General features: G+C 36.3%; 1 pseudogene; it reads left to right on the top strand.

Annotated features, from left to right (window-relative positions):
- Nucleotides 1-13,508: 13,508 nt before the first annotated feature.
- On the top strand, nt 13,509-13,989 carry LOC140846226 (succinate dehydrogenase [ubiquinone] cytochrome b small subunit, mitochondrial pseudogene; annotated as a pseudogene).
- Nucleotides 13,990-19,237: the final 5,248 nt, after the last annotated feature.

The following is a 19,237-nucleotide window of genomic DNA, read 5'->3' as shown; positions in this document are numbered from 1 at the left end:
GTATAGAAGGTGACTAGTCAGGCCTAATTTCTCCCTAAGTGTGATTTGCTCTGTGTGTAGTAGTAGATTTGGTGTATGTGTGTGTAGCAGGAGGCTGGGTTCTGGGTGTTTATATCCTACAAACTTGAAACACCTCCAGGAATGAATATTTTAAACAGTAATATTTCCATGGTTAAAGTGAAAAATTTCTAAAATGAGTAATGAATGCAACAGTATATGTATTAAAGTTCCATTTAATAAAAGGACATTTTCTTTGGGTGTTTGCATATTATTTTAATGACACTTGGTAAATCTCTAGGAAGTATTTTCTGTAAATGTTGATGCTGTGGAAAGGATAATGTCGGGTTGCTAAATGTTCTTGACTGTTCACCAATGTGTAACTTGCAGGTTGAGACACTATTTTTACTGGTGATGCAATTATTTTAAAATGATACTTAGAAAGGAAGTAGGACTAGAGAGTACATATTTCATAAATGGATACATGAGGGCAAAATATTTTTTATTAAAACAAGCAATGTGTAATTTAAATTACAATGATGTAAAACAAGGCAACTTGGATAACTTTTTCTTTTGAGAGGGCATCTCTCATATTTATTGATCAAATGGTTGTTAACAACAATAAAATTCTGTATAGGGGAGTCAATGCTCAATGCACAATCATTAATTCATCTCAAGCCGAATTCTTGTCAGTCTCCAATCTTCTGTAGCATAACGAACAAGTTCTTACATGGTGAACAAATTCTTACATAGTGAATAAGTTCTTACATGGTGAACAGTACAAGGGATACTTTTATTCAGTTCAATCAGGAGTAAAAAAGGAGACGAAATACCATGTTTTCAAGGCTTATAAAAAAAGAGTTGGGAAATATGTTTACATGAACTTTATGGGTTGAACTGGAATTTCCAAATATCAGGAGAATATACAAATTTTTTTCTTCAGCAAAATGATGCAGGCAGCTGATCTTTGTCTTTCATAACAAGGTGATTGGCATTCATAAAATGTGAGGTTGTAAAGTGCATGAAGTTGTAGGGGTTCTAGAAACAACATATCAACAAATCCCTGCATCAGTCATCCAATTTGTCTTTTGAATACTAAGCTTGTGATTTCAGGTAGAAAAATTGCATGCACATAACACGTTTGCTTTACTTAATATTTGGCTCTTTGTTTTCTGGACATTCTAAACATGAGAAATCAAAGGTTGATGTCGCAAGAGCCAAGTGATTATGATATGTTTGTGAATAAATTATGTAGATCTCTAAGTGAGTATACATGTGTGTGTGTATCTGTGTGTGTGCTGTTCTGACACATTAAGTTTCTAGTCATGAAGGAAAAGACAAGTTTAGAGAAAACGCCCAAATGTCTGTCAGTCTGTAGTGCCCATGCCATGAAGCTACAAGGAAGTGTTTAAGCCAGTGCCATTTATGCAGCTCCTGTAGATTGTCCTTGAGTGGTTCCTCATTTTTCTACATTTTTGTGGTAACTTTCAAAATTAATCAAATTTAATATGTATTGATTTATCATTACTAAGATTATGATAATTGCTTCTTTGTTTAGCATAAAAAATTCTTTCCTAACCACAAGCTTATGAAGATATATTTCTGTTATCTTCTAGGTGGTTTATTGTTTTGCTTTTTACATTTCTATGTTCCTTCACTATGGTTTTCCATTTGAGCATGACAGGGGAAAGGGATCAAGAATAACTGCCTCCAAATTATTATCAGATTGGTTCAGCATTATTCATTAAGATGATGGTCTTTTCCCCCATGTCTCTGTAGTAGAAATTTTGTATATGCCACTGTGGAATATTCGTATATATCTACTGACTGTATTTGAGTGGGTCAGTTTTTGAATTCTGTTCTTTCAACTAATCTGTGCCTCTCTGACCCAGTACTGTAACTATTTATGTGCATAAGAGTTCTTGATATTTGATGACATAAATCTTCCACCTTCTGTACATTACTCAAGTATCTTTAAGTATTTTCAACAGTTTGAACTTTTTAAAGACTTCATTATTCTTGACCTTTTCAATATCAATGTGAACTTTAGGGTGAACATTAAATCCTATTAAATAAGTCTACTTAAATTGAAGTTTTGAGCCCACAAAAAAACTGTATGTTTCAGTTAAGTAGGTGTTTTTTAGTAATGTATCTTCTGTGTAAAGACGTGAATTTTCAGGAGTGAACTTCCAACGTTTTATTTTTGGTCTTGTGAATTACATTTAAACATAATTTTCTAATGGCATTTTCTTTCATATCAAAATATTTTCTTTTTATGGAATTATACTAATTCTAATACTTTGTGTACAGAATTTTAAGAAATCACTTTACTGAGGTAAGATTGTCGTGATATTTGATGAACACAACTCGATGAGCTTGGGGATCAGAATAACCCATGAAACCTTTATCACCATGAGGACACAGCCACATCTATCACCTCTGGAGGTTTCTTCATCCCCCTGCGCAAAGTTCAAGTATGCAATAGAGTATTTTTACTTAAAGCCATTGTGCTGTACAGTGGATCTACAGGTTGCATTGACCTTGCATAACTCAGGGTTTGCACGCTTTGGCCATCACCTGCCCTTTTCCCCATTTCCGCTCCCTACTAACCTCCATTTATTCTCTGCATCTATGAGTTTGACTCTTTTAGCTTCCATATCAAAAATAATTTATGGTTTATCTTTATGTGTGTAGCGTTTTCCACTTTATGTAATATCCTCCAGGTTTATCCATGTTGTCAGAAAGGACATATATTCCTAAATTTAGAGATGGAATATTTTTGCCAAATATCCCTAAGCACACAATAAATACATTTTAAAGATTTTTTCCAAAATTTGCTATAATTACTTTACATATTTTATTTCATTGTCCATAAAATCCAGAGCAAGGTTAGATTATATTGTCACTCTCTTTTTCTTGAATTTAGGACAAAATATTTTTCCTTAATCATGAATTAGGTATGAGAAGGACTATAGAATATTTGTACTGTATCTCATGATATTTTATCTTTTCTCTTGATTTGTGGATATTGTGTTGGTTTTACTGTATATAGACGTGTAACAATACGAGTAATTCACATAAAATAAAGCATACAGCTTGATCATTTTTATAAACGTACTAAGACATTGAAACAACCTAACAAATCAAGACTAAATATTACTACCATTCCAACATTACAGTTATTGTCCAATTTCAGTTATTGACCTTTCAAAGTGAAACAATTGAATGACTTCAAACTGTCAGTTAGTTTGCATGAATTTATGTCTTTTATTAATGGTATCATCTTCTGAGGTTTGCTTTTGTAAATCTCCTTTTATTGTGATTGTGATTGTCTGAATCAATATTGTTTTTCTCAATGTCAACATCAATAAAACATAATATAACTGTTTAACTGGGTTTCAGCATTGTGTTAGTTTCCAATGTGGGCAACATAAATTACTGGACATGCCTTTTCATGAATGTAGGTAGGCATTTCTGCTAGAATGCCATGGGATTCCTGTGTTCTGGGTAAGTGCATGTCCATGGCATGCCTCCAAATGCCTCCACACCAGAGCTGCCTTCCTGTGAGCATCACGGGGGGAAGGAGGAGGGGGCTTCTGACCATGAGGACATGTCCCTTGAGTTTCATGTCATGTCACCTCTGGCATTGCCCAGAAGGTGATCACATATTCTTGAACAGTTGTAATGGAGGGTTTTTTGTAATGTCCAAGGGTCATGAAGAGCACAGGAAAATATCACCATTAACATAAGGCACTTACGGAATGTTTATTGTAAGCTAATGATGCAGTGGGACAGTGTGGTCACAGGTGGTCTCACCTCCTTGCCCTGGAGAGGGACGTACCTGGGCAGCCTCTTGGCAAGAGGAGGAACGTGAAAACTCTAGGAGAGAGTAGCCTTCCCTCCACCCAAACACCCTTATATTTTCTATTTAATTTTGAGCCAATGAGAGAAAGGACACCCACTTTTTTCCATTATAAGGGTAAATGATCTCATTCTGACAGTCTGAACAGCAAGGGCCATGGTTTCATACCTGGGCCAGGCTGTTCACACTGAGTTTCTGGGGACATTAAAGACACGGTGTGGATCCACATGTCACGCAATGATGTAGCAGGAAGGGTACTAAAATATAGGAAATGTAATCAACATATTTTCTAAACTGTAGGATTGTTTTTTTTTGAAGGGCCAAGTTGTATCAACTATATTGGACTTTGTTTAATAAAGAATATTGCAAGTGAAATAAAAAAGTGAGTAGATAATATGTGTTACTCATATCATCCTAAACTAATTTTTCAATGAGGAAGTCTAGATTTTCTTTAAAAATACATATACTCACATTGCAAAATAAAGTTTGCTAGCCCTGCCCAAAGTATACCACAGTTGTAGTGCTCCACTAATATCTTTGTTTTTCTTCATTTGTCTGAAGAACATTCTGCACTGACAGCTCTAATGTTGTTCCCAAATAACTAAGAAGGTGAGTTAATAATATGATACTTCCCCTTAATATAAATGGTATGTAATTTGAAAAGGATGTGTGTTCCAAAAAAGGAGAAAACTCTGAACTACTCAAATATATTTAATTTTACTTAATTACCACAACTTCAAGGAGTTTTCCCACAGCTACCTTTATGTCCTTTTTTCTAAGGCTGTATATGATGGGGTTCACTGATGGAGGAACCACTGTGTAAAATACAGACAAAACCAGGTATACAATGGACTTCGATTCAGAGGCTGGCTTGAGGTAGGCCAAGGCAACTGTTGAATAAAACACAGTCACAACAATCAGATGAGGGAGGCAGGTAGAGAGGGCTTTGGACCTGGCCTCCAGGGAGGAGATCCTTGAGACAGCAGAGATGTGAACATAGGAATACAAAATAGAGAGAAAACAAACTAGTGAGATACTTGCACCAAATGCATTAACTGATGTTTCATTTATGTTTGTTTTGGAGTCTGAGATCAAAATAATCTGAGGGATGTCACAGAAGAAATGATGGATATTATTGGAACTAAATGTTGTGGAAAATGTCGTTGCCGTGTGCATGGCTCCATAGATTCCCACAGTGATGTATGAAGCCACCACCATCCGCCCACAGGCCCCCTTGTTCATGATGGTCTCATAGTGCAGTGGATGGCAGACAGCCTCGTAGCGGTCATAGGACATCACTGTGAGGATGGCCAGTGCAGCAGTACCAAAAGTCACATAAAACAGCACCTGGAAGACACATCCAAGGAAGGATATTTTGTTCCTATTTACCAGGGAGTTGAGAGCAAATTTAGGGACAGTATCAGAAATGAAGCAGAGATCTATGAATGACAAGTTCTTCAGGAAGAAGTACATGGGTGTGTGACGCTGAGGATCCCAAGTAATGAGCATGATGATGAGTCCATTCCCAAACAGGGCTGCCAGGTAAGCCACAAGGAACAGGACACCATGCAGGGTTTGCATCCTTAGGTCATGAGAAAATCCCAGGAGAAGGAACTCAGTGACACTTGTATTGCTACTCACTTCATTCAAGACTGTGGATCTCAAGACTTAACTGTGTACTGTAAACAAACATGTACAACAAAGAAAATGTTACCTAGTTGTGTTGATGGACATGTGAAACATCTGTAGTGACAATTTCACGTCTAGCATGTGTACGAGTTTGTCTATACCTTCTAATAGTTCTTACCAGTTATACACATTTGCCAAGTTACTGTAGTCCTGTGAACCTTTTTTTTACCATTTTCCAGCCGGACTGTTCTAAATTAATTAATTCAGATGTTTAGAAGTTTTTGAAAAACTTTGTAAAAGGAAACAAAATGAGAAATGAACAAGTGGGACTACATCAAACTAAAAAGTTTCTGTACAGTGAAGGACACCATTAGAACAAAAAGACATCCAATATTATGGGAGATTATATTCATAAGCAACATCTGATAAATGGTTAACATCCAAAATATCTAAAGAAATCATCTGCTTCAACATCCAAAAAACAAATAACATGATTTAAAAAATGGGTTGAGGACCTGAAGACGCTTCTCCAAAGCAGAAATAAAATTCCAAAAGGCACGTGAAAAGATGCCCCACATTGCTAATCATCAGGGAAATGCATATCAAAACCACAATGGGATATCACCTCATGCCAGTTAGTATGGCCACTATCACAAGCACAAGAAATAACAAATTCTGATGAGAATGCAGAGAAATGGGACCCCTCCTATACTGCTGGTGGGAATGTAAATTGGTGCAAATGCTGTGGAAAGCACTACGGAGGTTCCTCAAAAAAACTAAAAACACAAATATATTTGAGCCATTCATTCTACTTCTATGAATTTACCTGAAGAAAACAAAATCCCTGATTCACGAAGATATAAGCACCCCTATGTTTACTGGTGCACTATTTGCAATAGCCAAGTATGGAAGGGATGTAAATGGATAAAGAGGTGGTACATATACACAATGGAATATTATACGGTCATAAAATGGAAAGAAATCCAATTTGTGTTGATTTTTCACAAAAAGGATGAATCTAGAGTCTATTATGCTCAGTAAAATAAGCCAGAGAGAAAGAGAAATGCCATATGATTTCACTTATATGTGGACTATTAAAACAAAGCAAAACAGAAGGAACAAAACAGCACTGGGCTCGTAGTCACTGAGAAGGGATGAGTGGTTACAATCAGGGAGGGTTGAGGTGGTGTGGGTGGGGGAAGGGAATAAAGAGGCCCAATATATTTTATTTTCAATGACAATATAAATTTGTCACAGCATTGAGAATATAGTCAATGATTCTTTAATATCTAAGCTGAATGTAACCACATTAGAGGTGTGAGGATTTAGCAATACAGGTAAACAGTTGAACCACTGTGTTGTATATTTGAAACCAATGTAAAATTGTATGTGGACAATAATTTAATAAACAAAGATTTGGCAAATGTGATGTTCTTCAACATTGATTGTTGAAGATACTGAAGTTGTTATTTATTAATAACTGTAATCAGCACAACAAGCAAGAGAGTAAAGTCCCAATTCTACTATAAATTTCACAGCTGAAGAAGTAAGACACCAATAGATTGTCAGCCCCCTTGCTCCACTGAGGGTCTAGGGGAATAACCAGGAAAAAGCAGGGATAAGACTGGACAGTGGTTTCTTGGACTTTATGCCTTCTTGTTTTCTGTTTTCTGCAAAGACACCCTATATATACAGTTGCTGGCCAGCAGAAGGAATGGATGCAGCTTAGGAAACAACAAACAAAGCTAAATGTAACACTAATTATAGTTAATTGGAAAATAAAACCAGGCCAGTGGACTGCTGCTAACTTCATCTCAGTAGTTCCTGACATTCTCACTGGAGGGAAAGGGTGTGTTTATACGTGTGCAACTTGTGCACATAAACATTGGTAAGTAAAGGGGAAAAACAGGATACTATTGTCTTAATTAAAGACTTGCCTCAATTTGGCCATATTTTTATGTAAGTATTCATTTTCAATTACCGAGTATTTATACATCTTAAGAATAATTTCTTCCAAGCTCATTCACTTATTTCAGTCTGGGTCTAAATGGCAATGACCCACCACCTATGGTTTCAGCTATTTCCTAACCTGTGGGAACTCTAACTCAAAATTCCAGGAGTCAACAAAATGTACACTTTTTCTACCTCTGGTCATGGTCTAAATAATACTAAATATTGTTGAAAGACATAGTTCCTGGCTTTGTTTAGTTTCTGTGCCTTAATTCTCAGATATATAATAGAGCAAATTCTTCCTGACTTCTAAATTATTTTATGAACTCTGAGCAAATACCATGGGACTCATTGTATGAAAAGGACTCCATGTAGTTAGGGCTGTAAACACCTCCGGTTCACCCTGATCATATTAAATTTCCAAATCTGACTAAACCTGAATTTCATGTTTGTACAAATCAGAAAAATGTAAATCAGTTTCCCAGTAAGACATGTCATTGAAGCTATTGTTTCTTAGAAACCCCTGCACTACATCTGAAGGTTTGATTAACACTCATGTGATGATGCTGAAATTTCCAAAGATAACAGGTGCGTTAGTCCCAGGTGAGGCCATTCAGTCCAGTTTACTTCTGTGTGACACTCTCTGATCCAGGGCACCTGAGGGCTGAAGAATGAAAAATATGTTGTCTTGTTTGTGGACCCTGGACATTATTTGTAATGGTGATAGATTGATATGCTGACGCATTGCTACATAAAAGCACTGTTTTAGTTACCACATGCACTTACACATCAAAATAATTTTGGTGTAATGGCCTAACAACTACTAATTTCTGACAAGGATAAAGCACAGTCCTGTAATGGAGGTAATACTGTAAAACATAGATTTACAGAACATGATGTGATTACATTGGGCAGATAATTTATTTTATAAAGGAATCCTGGAAGAATGAGTTTTTCTGTGCAAATACTTTAGTTTACAGACAGCCAAGGATAAATGGATAATGAAAGAGGAATCCATTTTTTCTATGTTATAATTTTGATAACCACTGCTTCTGGCATTTGTTCAGTCATGACTAGCAAGGGCTTGTAAATCATTGTACTTTCTTGCTTTCAGAATTATCTGCAGGATTAATTTATGCATGAATAAGAAACATTCTTATATTTTCAACTGTAACACTATAATGGACACTAACTTTCTCATAATTTAAATTAAAAATGTGGTCAGAATTTATTTTTACCAATCAATTTGGAAGATGATTTTTAAAAGTGTGTATGCAGAGGTACCAGACTCTACAAGCTCCTGTTTGATATAAGAGAATGTATTTTGGGTTTAGTTTACTATAACAGATTCAGTATAGGGCAGTAAAAATGCAATTGCTTATTATAAATCAGTGAATTGATTATGATTCGATAAAATGACTATGCCACATTCTTAATTCTACTTTTCTATTTGTGTGCACATATGCATATATTGGCATGAAAGCATGTATATAAGATTGTGTGTTTTCATTATGCTCACAGTGTTTTTAACTCCAGGCTTTTTCTCTTAATTGTATCAGAAAAAAATATTTAAATTATTCAATAAATTAAAATGAAAAAATACAGGTTTTAGATCAGGGTCTATATATCTAGTAGTGAAAGTATCACACTTAAACATTTATTGGATAATATTTTAGAAATATTATCTTGTCCATCATAGAGAGGAATACATTTTTGTCACTTAAACTGACAAGCAGGTGTTACTCCCATGGTTATCATAGTTTAAACTCTGAAAATCTGGGCTTTAAAGAGAATACATCCTTATTATAGTGACTCCACATGTGCCTTGAACTCTCCAATCTCCATAGAGTCTCTTCAGCCAGGAAGATTTGCTCTCATCTAATGTCATAGAAGCAAGTAGCAGGCTTCATGCTACCTCAGGACTGGGAGAACTTAGTATTCCTCCTAGTGAGGTAAGAACCACTTCAAATCTCTGTAAGAAAAAGGTGAATGATTTCAGCTCTGAGGCTATGATGTTTCTCACAATATTTCCAGAACACCCATGAGAGGAAGAGGTGAGGCAGGAGAGACCAATATAGGTTGCTGTAGTTTGGAGATCTGGGAAATTTCAACAGATTTTCAACTAATTTCTCCTGGGTAATTTCAGGGTAAAGTATTTCTTTTCTGATAATGACTGTGGAGAAGGGAACATGCTCAAAAAAACAGGTCAACATGAAGCTCAGAAATCTCTAAGAGATTTCCCAAGAATTCCCTGATGCTGAGCTACCTAATTATTCATTTCAGTACCTAGAAGTGGAAACCTTGCTTATGAGCCATTATAAAATACATCTTTTATACAACAACAATTTTTATAAGTAAAAGATAAATATTAGGCCTTTAATATCTATCTACATCTATAGTTAAATTTTAGCACAGACATTAAGTGAATATTCCCAATATGTGGACTATACTAAATAGTTGATTCATGCTAATGTCTGGCTCCCTGGTACACATATCTTTAGTTTTATATTAAAAATATTATTGTCTAGGGGTTACTCAAAATTTCCTTTATATTTCATAACACATATTAAGATTTTTAAATTAGAATCTAATGTTTACATAAAACTGGCTTTGAAAGTCTAGCAAGACCAACATATGTGTTCTGTAACAGTGGTTAATTTTTCATGTTATTATTAGTTTCTCTTACTGAAGTACTTGTTTTACATATTTTGGTCTTTTATATTTTTCATTAAAACTATGGAAAGTAAGAATAATAATTGCAAATGTATGATATGTAGGAAGTGCTTAAATATTGCACAAATCACATAAAGAACATACAATTACATTCCAGACACATTATTTTGAGCAGGAAATGCACAGTTTAGAAATCTAAAGGCAGTTCCCCTTAGCATACTGAAATTTCAGATATAACACTACTGTAAGAGGAAGGATGAAGATATGGAGAAATAATTGTAGGAAATCTTTTCCTTCTATGAACAGAAGATTATTTTCTGTGAGAAAAGCGCTCAAGAAGTTGTAAGGCATCTCTGCCAGCTGAGAGGAAGGTCAAAGAACTGAGTAAAGTTAATGATCTCATCAGGAAAACACTTGCTAACATCAGTTAAAGCCCTAGCATTTCTCAAGTGGCCTTTTAGTTTCTCCTGTTCCCCACCCATCTCATGGGGCTCAAAATTATCATGGACTGTGGGGTCATCAGGTACCTGAACAATGAATAAGGTCATGCTGTCAAGGTTCTGGGGTCTGTGGTCCCAGGAATCTGGGGTCACATATAGATTTCACTTGGCTTTCACATATCTGAAAATCACCAGGGAATTTGTATCCATGTCTTTTCTCTTTGAAGACATTTCTATTTATCTTTTAATTTAGTTATTGCTATTTAATTGGTTTTATCAATGCTCTCATTGATGTTTGTTAAAATTACCATTTTATGATACCATTTCAGATAAAGATTCATTTAATATACTTGTAATGAACACATACCCATGACACTGAAGTATCTGAAATTACATAAGTACTCCACTCTACTTAAACAAAAGGTCTTGTATTTCTTAAACTATCATCAAATTTTGTCATGATTAGAGACTTGTAGAACAATACAGACCATTTCTTTATGTTGTGAATGATACTCACAACTAATAAAATTATTTTGAGTGTTTATGAATAAGTCTAAGTGCTTTGAAAATACAGAAAAGTGTTGGGCAGAGAAAAAGGGGGAAGAGTATTTTGGCAAGGTAGAAACCTCCTCCCAAAAACATACAACACACAAAAATACAGCAAAAACAACTAAACCTGAAAATGACCTGCAGTCTGCAGAACCGATCACCTACATCTGGGGAAGAAGAGAATACCTCACAAAAAAGGGTCTGGATGTAGCAGAGCCATGTAATACAAAGGAGAAAACCCAGAAATGCTGACATAATGAGGAGCCAGAGTATAACAAAAGTACAAGACATGACACCAGAAAGAGGGCTAAATGAAATACAGATCATCAATCTTCATAAAGGTTTCAAGTAAAATTGTAATATTCAATATCTCAGGGAAGACATCAACAAAAAGATAGAAGACCTGCAAAAGGGCCACTCAAGCTTAATAATACAGCATCAGAAATTAATCATACAGTGGAGGGATTTAAAAGCAGATTATCAAAGGTTGAAGAAGATGTTATTGAATTGGAAATAAGGAAACAGGAAAACAATGAAGTTGAAAACAGAGAAAAGGATCTCTAGGAATGGAAGTCTAAAAAAGAGCTATGTGAGCAATCCAGACAGAATAATACTCACATAATAGGACTACCATAAGGAGAAGAGGGAGACAAAGGGTTAGAAAATCTCTTTGAGCAAATAATTGTTGAAAATTCTCCCAGTCTTGGGAAAGAATTAGACACTCAGGTCATGAAAGCACAGCAAGCCCCTAACAAAGGGAACCACAGGAAGAAAACACCAAGACATATAATAATTAAAATGGCAAATATCAAGTACAAGAAGGGAATAAAGAATGCAGGCAGAGAAAAAGATTACTTATAATGAAATCCCATCTATCAGCACACTTCTCAGCAGAAATTTTACAGGCCAGAAGTGAATGGCATGACCTAGTTAATATAATGAAACAGAAGGACCTCCAACCAAGAATCTTCTACCTGGAAATGGTATCATTTAAGTTTGAAACAGGGATTAAACCAATTCCAGATAAACAAAATTATAGGACTTCACCACTACTAAGCCAGTCATGCAGGATATGTTAAAGCAACTGCTATAGATGGATATATTTCTAAAGCGAAATAGCTTTCACCAGTCAGAATATAAACTCACAGTAAAGTAGTAGATCAATTAGTTTTCAATTATAATATTAAAATAAAAGAAGAAAATCAACTCATCACAAACTAATCAAGGAATAAGCAGCAATTGCAGACTATGACATCTGATACAAAAAGTGTGTAGAAGAGAAAGAAGGTAAAGAAAAAGTACATTTAGATTGTGTTTGAAATAGAATAATCAGCAATTTAAGATAGACTGTTATATAGTAAGGAAGCTATCCTTGAGTCTGGTAACCACAAGATTAAAGCCTACAATCGAGACATAGAAAGAGAGAGAGAGAAAAGTAAGGAAGGGAGGAAGGGAGGGCGGGAGGGAAGAAGGAAGGAACGAGGGAAGGAGGGTGGGAGGGAGGTAAAAGAAAGGAAGGAAGTGGGAAATAAAAGAAAGAAGAAAGAAAGAAAAAGAAAAGGATCCCATTACAGCACTGAAGAAATCTATCACAAAATAAGAGAAGCATATAAGAGGGGAAAAAAAAGAAAAGAGAGAATATATAAAAACAACCAGAATACAATTGATGAAATGGAAAAAAGTACATATCTATAAATAATCACCTTAAATGTAAATAGACTGAATGCACTAAAAGACATAGAATAGCAGGATGGATAAAAGAGAGAGACCCATTTATATGCAGGATCCCAGAGACTCCCTTCATACCCAAAGACATACACAGACTAAAAGTAAAGGAATGCAAAAAGATAGTTCATGCAAATAATAGGGAGGGAAAAAAATTAGCAGTACCTATATCAGACGAAATAGACCTCAAAACAACGAAAGCAAATAGAGACAAAGGACTTTCCATAATGATAAAGGGGGTCAGTCCAACAAGAGGAAATCGCCATTATAAATATCTATGCACCCAGTATAGGAGTACATAAATATGTGAAAAAGAATACTAACAGAATTAAAGGGGGAAATAGACTGCAACATAGTCATTTTAGGAGATTTTAAACACCACCCAAAACAATAGACAAATCAACCAGACTGAAAATAAAAAAGGAAAAAGATGGACAGAACAATCCATTAAATCAGATAGTTTAACAGCTATCTACCGAACATTCCTGCCACAAGTAGCAGGACAGATGTTTTTCTCAAGTGCACCTGGAATGTTCTCCAGAATAGATCACATACTAGGGGATAAAGAGAGGCTTAATCAATTCAAAAAGGCTGAAATTCGACGTGTTCCCTACTCCGTGGTGGGGGCCTGGTGGCGTGACTGCTTCAGGGTCGCTGGGTGACATGGAGCTTTCCGGAGCGAGATGGTGCTGCTCTGGAGGCTGAGCATCCTGGGCGCTCCCCGAGGCAGAAGAACTCTTTCCCTCCGAGGCCCAGTGGTCAGACCTGCTCATGTCTCAGCATTTCTTCAGGATCCCCATGCCCCCCGAATGCTGTGGAGAGCAGCACGTCCACCTGTTGCGAGGCTGCCACTCTGGCTCCAACGTGGCATCTCTCCACTGGACTGCCGAGAGGGCCGTTAGTGTTGTGCCCCTGGGCCTCCTTCCAGCTGCTTATTTGAAGCCCTGCTCTGCAATGGACTGCTCCCTGGCTGCAGCCCTCACTCTCCATAGTCACTGGGGCCTTGGGCAGGTTGTCACTGACTACATTGCTGGGGCCACAGCGCAGAAGGGTGCCAAGGCGGGCGTCCTGGCGCTCTCGGCTTTGACTTTCGCTGGGCTCTGCTACTTCAACCACTATGACCTGGGCATCTGCAGGGCTGTGGCCCTGCTGTGGAAGCTCTGACCTTTTGACTTAGTGCTTTGAGAATCGATTGTATACCTCTTTGCTGTCGTGCCATTCAGCTCACAGCAAGGAGGAAATACAGATGAGTGCATTGGTGAGACAAATCTAATCACCTGGTTACTTTTAGAATTTAATCTGATGAAAAGTTCGAAGAGTAATTGTGTCCAGGAAATTAAGAGAGTGAGTTCTGTATTCTGAGCTGATGGTGTCGTCTCCCGGCTTCTCACAGTGTAACTAAGCATTGTATTTGAGCTTTTGCCTTTGAACTTGTCAAATTCTTAAAGGGAATTAAACTTCTGTATTTGTCCATGGTATGATGGAGAAAGGGAAAATGTGTTAATTCATAAGTAAGGACTTTGCAGAAAATCAGGCAGTGTTTATTTAATCTTTGGAAATGCCCCCCCTCTGCTCAGGTGACAGCAGTTACTTGTGGTCCCATGTCCTAGAATTTAAAATTAGGAAATGCTGATATTTCACACTACTAATGTCTAAATCCTAGTAAGAAGAGTCTGGAGAGCTTTTGAATGTAGAGAACTGCCATGCAGGTCATAGGTCCCCTTACAGATGTATCAAAATACTACAGATTCCAAACTGAGACTTAATCTTCAAATGTGTTTGTTTTACTTGTCCAAACTATAAGGAATAAATTGTTTTTCTCACTGTGGGAATCTAATGTAAAAGTGCATTCCATGAAAATAAATTAAAAAATAAAATAAAATGCTGTATAATAAAGATGCATTCTATTATTTTTTATAAAAAAACCTGAAATTCTATCAAGCAACTTCTAAGACCACAATGGTAAGAAATGAGAAATAAATTTCGCAAAGAAATAAAAAAGCCTGCAAACACATGGAGGCTAAACAACATGTTTCTAAATAATTAGTGGATCAATGACCAAATTAAAACAGAAATCAAGCAATACATGGAGAAAAATTAAAATAATACCCAACAGCCCAAAACCCATGGGATGCAGTAAAGGCAATTCTAAGAAGAAAGTAGATAGAAATACAGGTTTAGCTCAAAAAACAAGAAAAATCTAAAAAAATCAGCCAGAAACTCATAATTAAAGAGGCTGGAAAAAGAAGAACAAATAAAGACCAAATTAGTAGAAGGAGTGACAAAATAAAATCACAGCAGAAATAAATTTAAAAAGAGAAGAATAAAATAATAGAAAAAAAAATCAGTGAAACCAGGAGTTGCTTCTTTGGGAAAATAAACAAAATAGATAACCCCCTAGCCAGACAAATCAGGAAAAATAGAGGGTACACACATAAACAAAATCAGAAACGACAAAGGGATAATCACCACAGACACCATAGATATACAAAGAATTATTAGAGAATACTATGAAATATTATATGCCAATAAATTGGACAACATAGAATAAATGGATGAGTTTCTAGGAAAATATCATTTTCCAAGACTGGCCCAGGAAGAAAAGCTGAACAGAACAATTACCAATAATGAAATAGAATTGGTAATCAAAAACTATCTTTAATATGTATTTTCATATTGCTTTCCCCAATGGGTGCACCAGTTTACATTCCCACCCACAGTGTAGGTGGGTTTCCATTTCTCTGCTTCCTCACCAGCATTTGTTATTTCATGTCTTGGATTTTAGCCATTCTACTGGTGTTAGGTTAATATCTCATTGTGGTTTTAATTTGCATTTCCCTGCTGATTAGTGATGTGGAGCATCTTTTCATGTGCCTGTTGGTCATCTATATTTCTTCTTTGGAGAAGTGTCTGTTCAGATCCTCTGCCCATTGTTTAATTGAGTTATTTGTTTTTTTGTGTGTGTGTTGAGGCGTATGAGTTCCCTATATATTTTAGTTGTTAACCCCGTGTCAGATAAGTCATTTATGAGTATATTCTCCCAGACTGTAGGGTGCCCTTTGGTTCTGCTGATTTTCTGTGCACAAGCTTTATAGTTTGATGGAGTCCCATGTGTTAATTTTTTATTTTGTTTCCCTTGCCCAAGGAGATGTGTCCAGGGAAATATTGCTCGTGTTCATATTCAAGAGATTTTCTATGCTTTCTTCTAAGGTTTTATGGTTTTTATGACTTACATTCAGGTCTTTGATCCATTTTGAGCTCACTTTTTGTATGGAGTTAGAAAGTAATCCAGTTTCATTCTCTTACATGTGGCTGTCCAGTTTTGCCCACACCAACTGTGGGAGTCTGTCTTTCCCCATTGTATGTCCATGGCTTCTTTATCATATATTAATTGGAATATATGTGTGGTTTATATCTGGGCTTTCTATTCTATCCCATTGAATTATGTGTTTGTTCTTGTGCCAGTAACAAATTGTTATGATTACTGTGTCTTTGTAGGAGAGCTTGAAGTCAGGGAGCATAATCCACCCCCCCAGCTTTGTTCTTCTTTATATGGATTGATTTGACTATTAGGGCTCCTTTGTGGTTCCATATGAAATTTAGTACTATTTGTTGTAGTTCATAATGAATATTGTTGGTATTTTGATAGGGATTGCATTGAATCTGCAAATTGCTTTGGGCAGGATGGCCATTTTAACATTCATAATTCTTCCTATCCATGTGCATGGGATAGATTTCTATGATTTGTGTCTTGTTTAATGTCTCTCATTAGTGTTTTACAGTTTTCAGAGTACAGGTCTCTCATCTCCTTGGTTAGGTTTATTCCTAAGTATTTATTCGTTTTGATGCAATTGTAAATGGAGGTGTCTTACTGATTTTTTTCTTCTAGTTCATTGGTCATATATAGAAAGGCAATAAATTTCTCTATAACAATTTTGTATCCAGCTACTTTGCTGAATTCAGTTATTAGTTCTAGTAGTATTTTGGTGGTGTCTTTAAGGTTTTCTATGTATAATACCATGTCTTCTGCAAATAGTGATGGTTGATCTTCCTCCTTAGCTATCTGGATGCCTTTTATTTCTTTGTGTTGTTTGATTACCATGCTGAGGACCTGCAGAACTATGGCGAATAAAAATTGTGAGAGTGGGCATCCTTGTCTTGTTCCCAACCATAGAGGCGGAAATCTTTCAGCTTTTTGCTGTTAAGTGTGATGTTGGTTATGGGTTTGTTGTATACAGCCTTTATTATGTGAGATACTTGCCCTCTACACCTATTTTAACAGTTTTTATCACAAATGGCCGTCGATATTTTTCAACATCTATAGAGAAGATCACGTGATTTTTGTCCTTTTTGTTGATGTGGTGGATGATACTGATTGATTTACAAGTTTTGTACCATCCTTGCATCACTCGAATAAATATCACCTGATCATTAGGGATGATCTTCTTGTGAAAAATTTATTTTCTTTCTCTTCCTTCTTTCCTTCTTTCCTTCCTTCCATCCTTCCTTTTCTCCTTTTTTCTTTCTTTTTCTTTTGTCTCTCTCTTTCTCTCTCCCTCTCTTTCTTTCTTTTTTGTCTCTCTTCTGTCTTTCTTTTCCTTTTTCTTTTGTTGTAATGATTGTTGGTTAACGTTTTCTGTTTATGAAAGGTTCAATGAAAACTTTTTTACTATATAACAGTCTATCTATCTAATCTTACTGATTACTGTATTTCAAACTTGTTCTGAAGGTTCTTTTTTCAACCTTCCTCTATCTCCTCCACACTTTATGCATTAGGTGTCATATTCTACATTTTTTCGTATCCCTTGACTGATTTTGTGAGCTGTTTATTTTGCTTTATTTTCATACTTGCAGTGTAATTAATTGGTCTGCTACCTTTTCTGTGGGTTTATTTTCACTGGTGACAGATATTTTTCCTTAGGAACATTTCCATATAGAACAGTCCCTTTAAAGTATCCAGTAAGGCTGGTTTAGTGGTGGTGAATTTCTTCAACTTTTGTTCATCTGATCACTGTTTAATCTCTGCATCATGTTTAAATGATTATCGTGCTGGTTAGAGTATTCTTGGTTGAAGGTCCTCTGTTTCATTACACTAAACATATCATGTCATTCCCTTCTGGCATGTAAATTTTCTGACGCGAAGTCTTCTGATAGCCTGGTCAGGTTTCCTTTATATGTAATCTTTTTTTCTCTGTCTGGTTTCAATACTCTCTCATTGTACTTGATCTTTCCCATTTTAATTATTACACGTTATGATGTTGTCTTCTTGGGTTTCTTTTCTTAAGGGCTTTCTGTGCTTTCATTACCTGAGTGTCTAATTTCTTCAACAGATTGGGGAAGTTTCCACAATTATTTCCTCACAGAGGCTATTTGTCCCTTTCTCTCTCTTTCCCCTTCAGGTACCTCTATTTTGTGAATATTGTTGCATTTGGATTGGTCCCACAGCTCTCTTATTCTTGCATTACTGTTCATCCATTATCTCTGTTTTTTTTTCTTCATTATTTTCTTGCTCCCTAATTTCCAAATCATTTTCAACTTCTTCAACCTCTGAAAAGTCTGCTGTAAAATCCTCCATTGTGTTTCATTTCAGATATTGTATTCTTCCTTCTCTCAACGTCTCTTTTGTGTGCATAACTTGGGGGGAAAATCCTGGGGCAAAAATCCCTTTGAAACTGAAATCAGTCAAAGGGAGAAATAAAGTTAGAGAAACCTGTTTATTGCTTACAAGTAGTCATCCACATCTGCTCTCCCATATCTCTCACAACCTGGCTGCAGAAAAGGGGACCCCATCAACCTCTCTGGTCCAGATACACCCTTGCTCATCCTTTTAATTACCTATTGATATGGAGATGGACCACTTCTCTCCACATCTTGGAATCATCTATTGATATGGAGATACACTAAGGCCAGGCAAGAGATTCTGGAAATATTGCAGTTTTACCCACAGCCTACCCCTCCAGAAATCTTACCCTACACACTACTCATTCCCCATCTTCTACGATGCCCCTTTGTGAAAAACTGGAGCATTGTAAACAGATGAATAACATATAGTAGCAACAGCACTAAAATCATAATAATCCTCAAACTAGAGGATTCAACTACTTTCAGAGTCCTGTGCAGATTAAGTCCACAACTCACACATTCCACAGTAAGTCAGAAGCTGAATGTGTAGGGAGTTCAGAGCTATCATGTGTGACAGTTGCAGCCAGGGTGTGGGTCCAGGCCAAAGGTGTAGAAGAAAATAACCTTAAGGGTAATAACATACATATTTTAATGACACCAGCATAGGCAAATTATGTCCATCAGGTAGAATGCATTCAGTACAGGAATGGGATCTCATCATGGACTAGTATACCAGACTTTCACCCCACTCCCTGTGGGAGTTACACATGGGTGATAAGCATGCCCCCTC

The sequence above is a fragment of the Manis javanica genome, chromosome 14 (genome assembly GCF_040802235.1).
Source record: "Manis javanica isolate MJ-LG chromosome 14, MJ_LKY, whole genome shotgun sequence".
NCBI lineage: Eukaryota > Metazoa > Chordata > Mammalia > Pholidota > Manidae > Manis > Manis javanica.
Note: the sequence above shows the minus strand (reverse complement) of the source record. Positions and strands in the feature narration are given on the sequence as shown.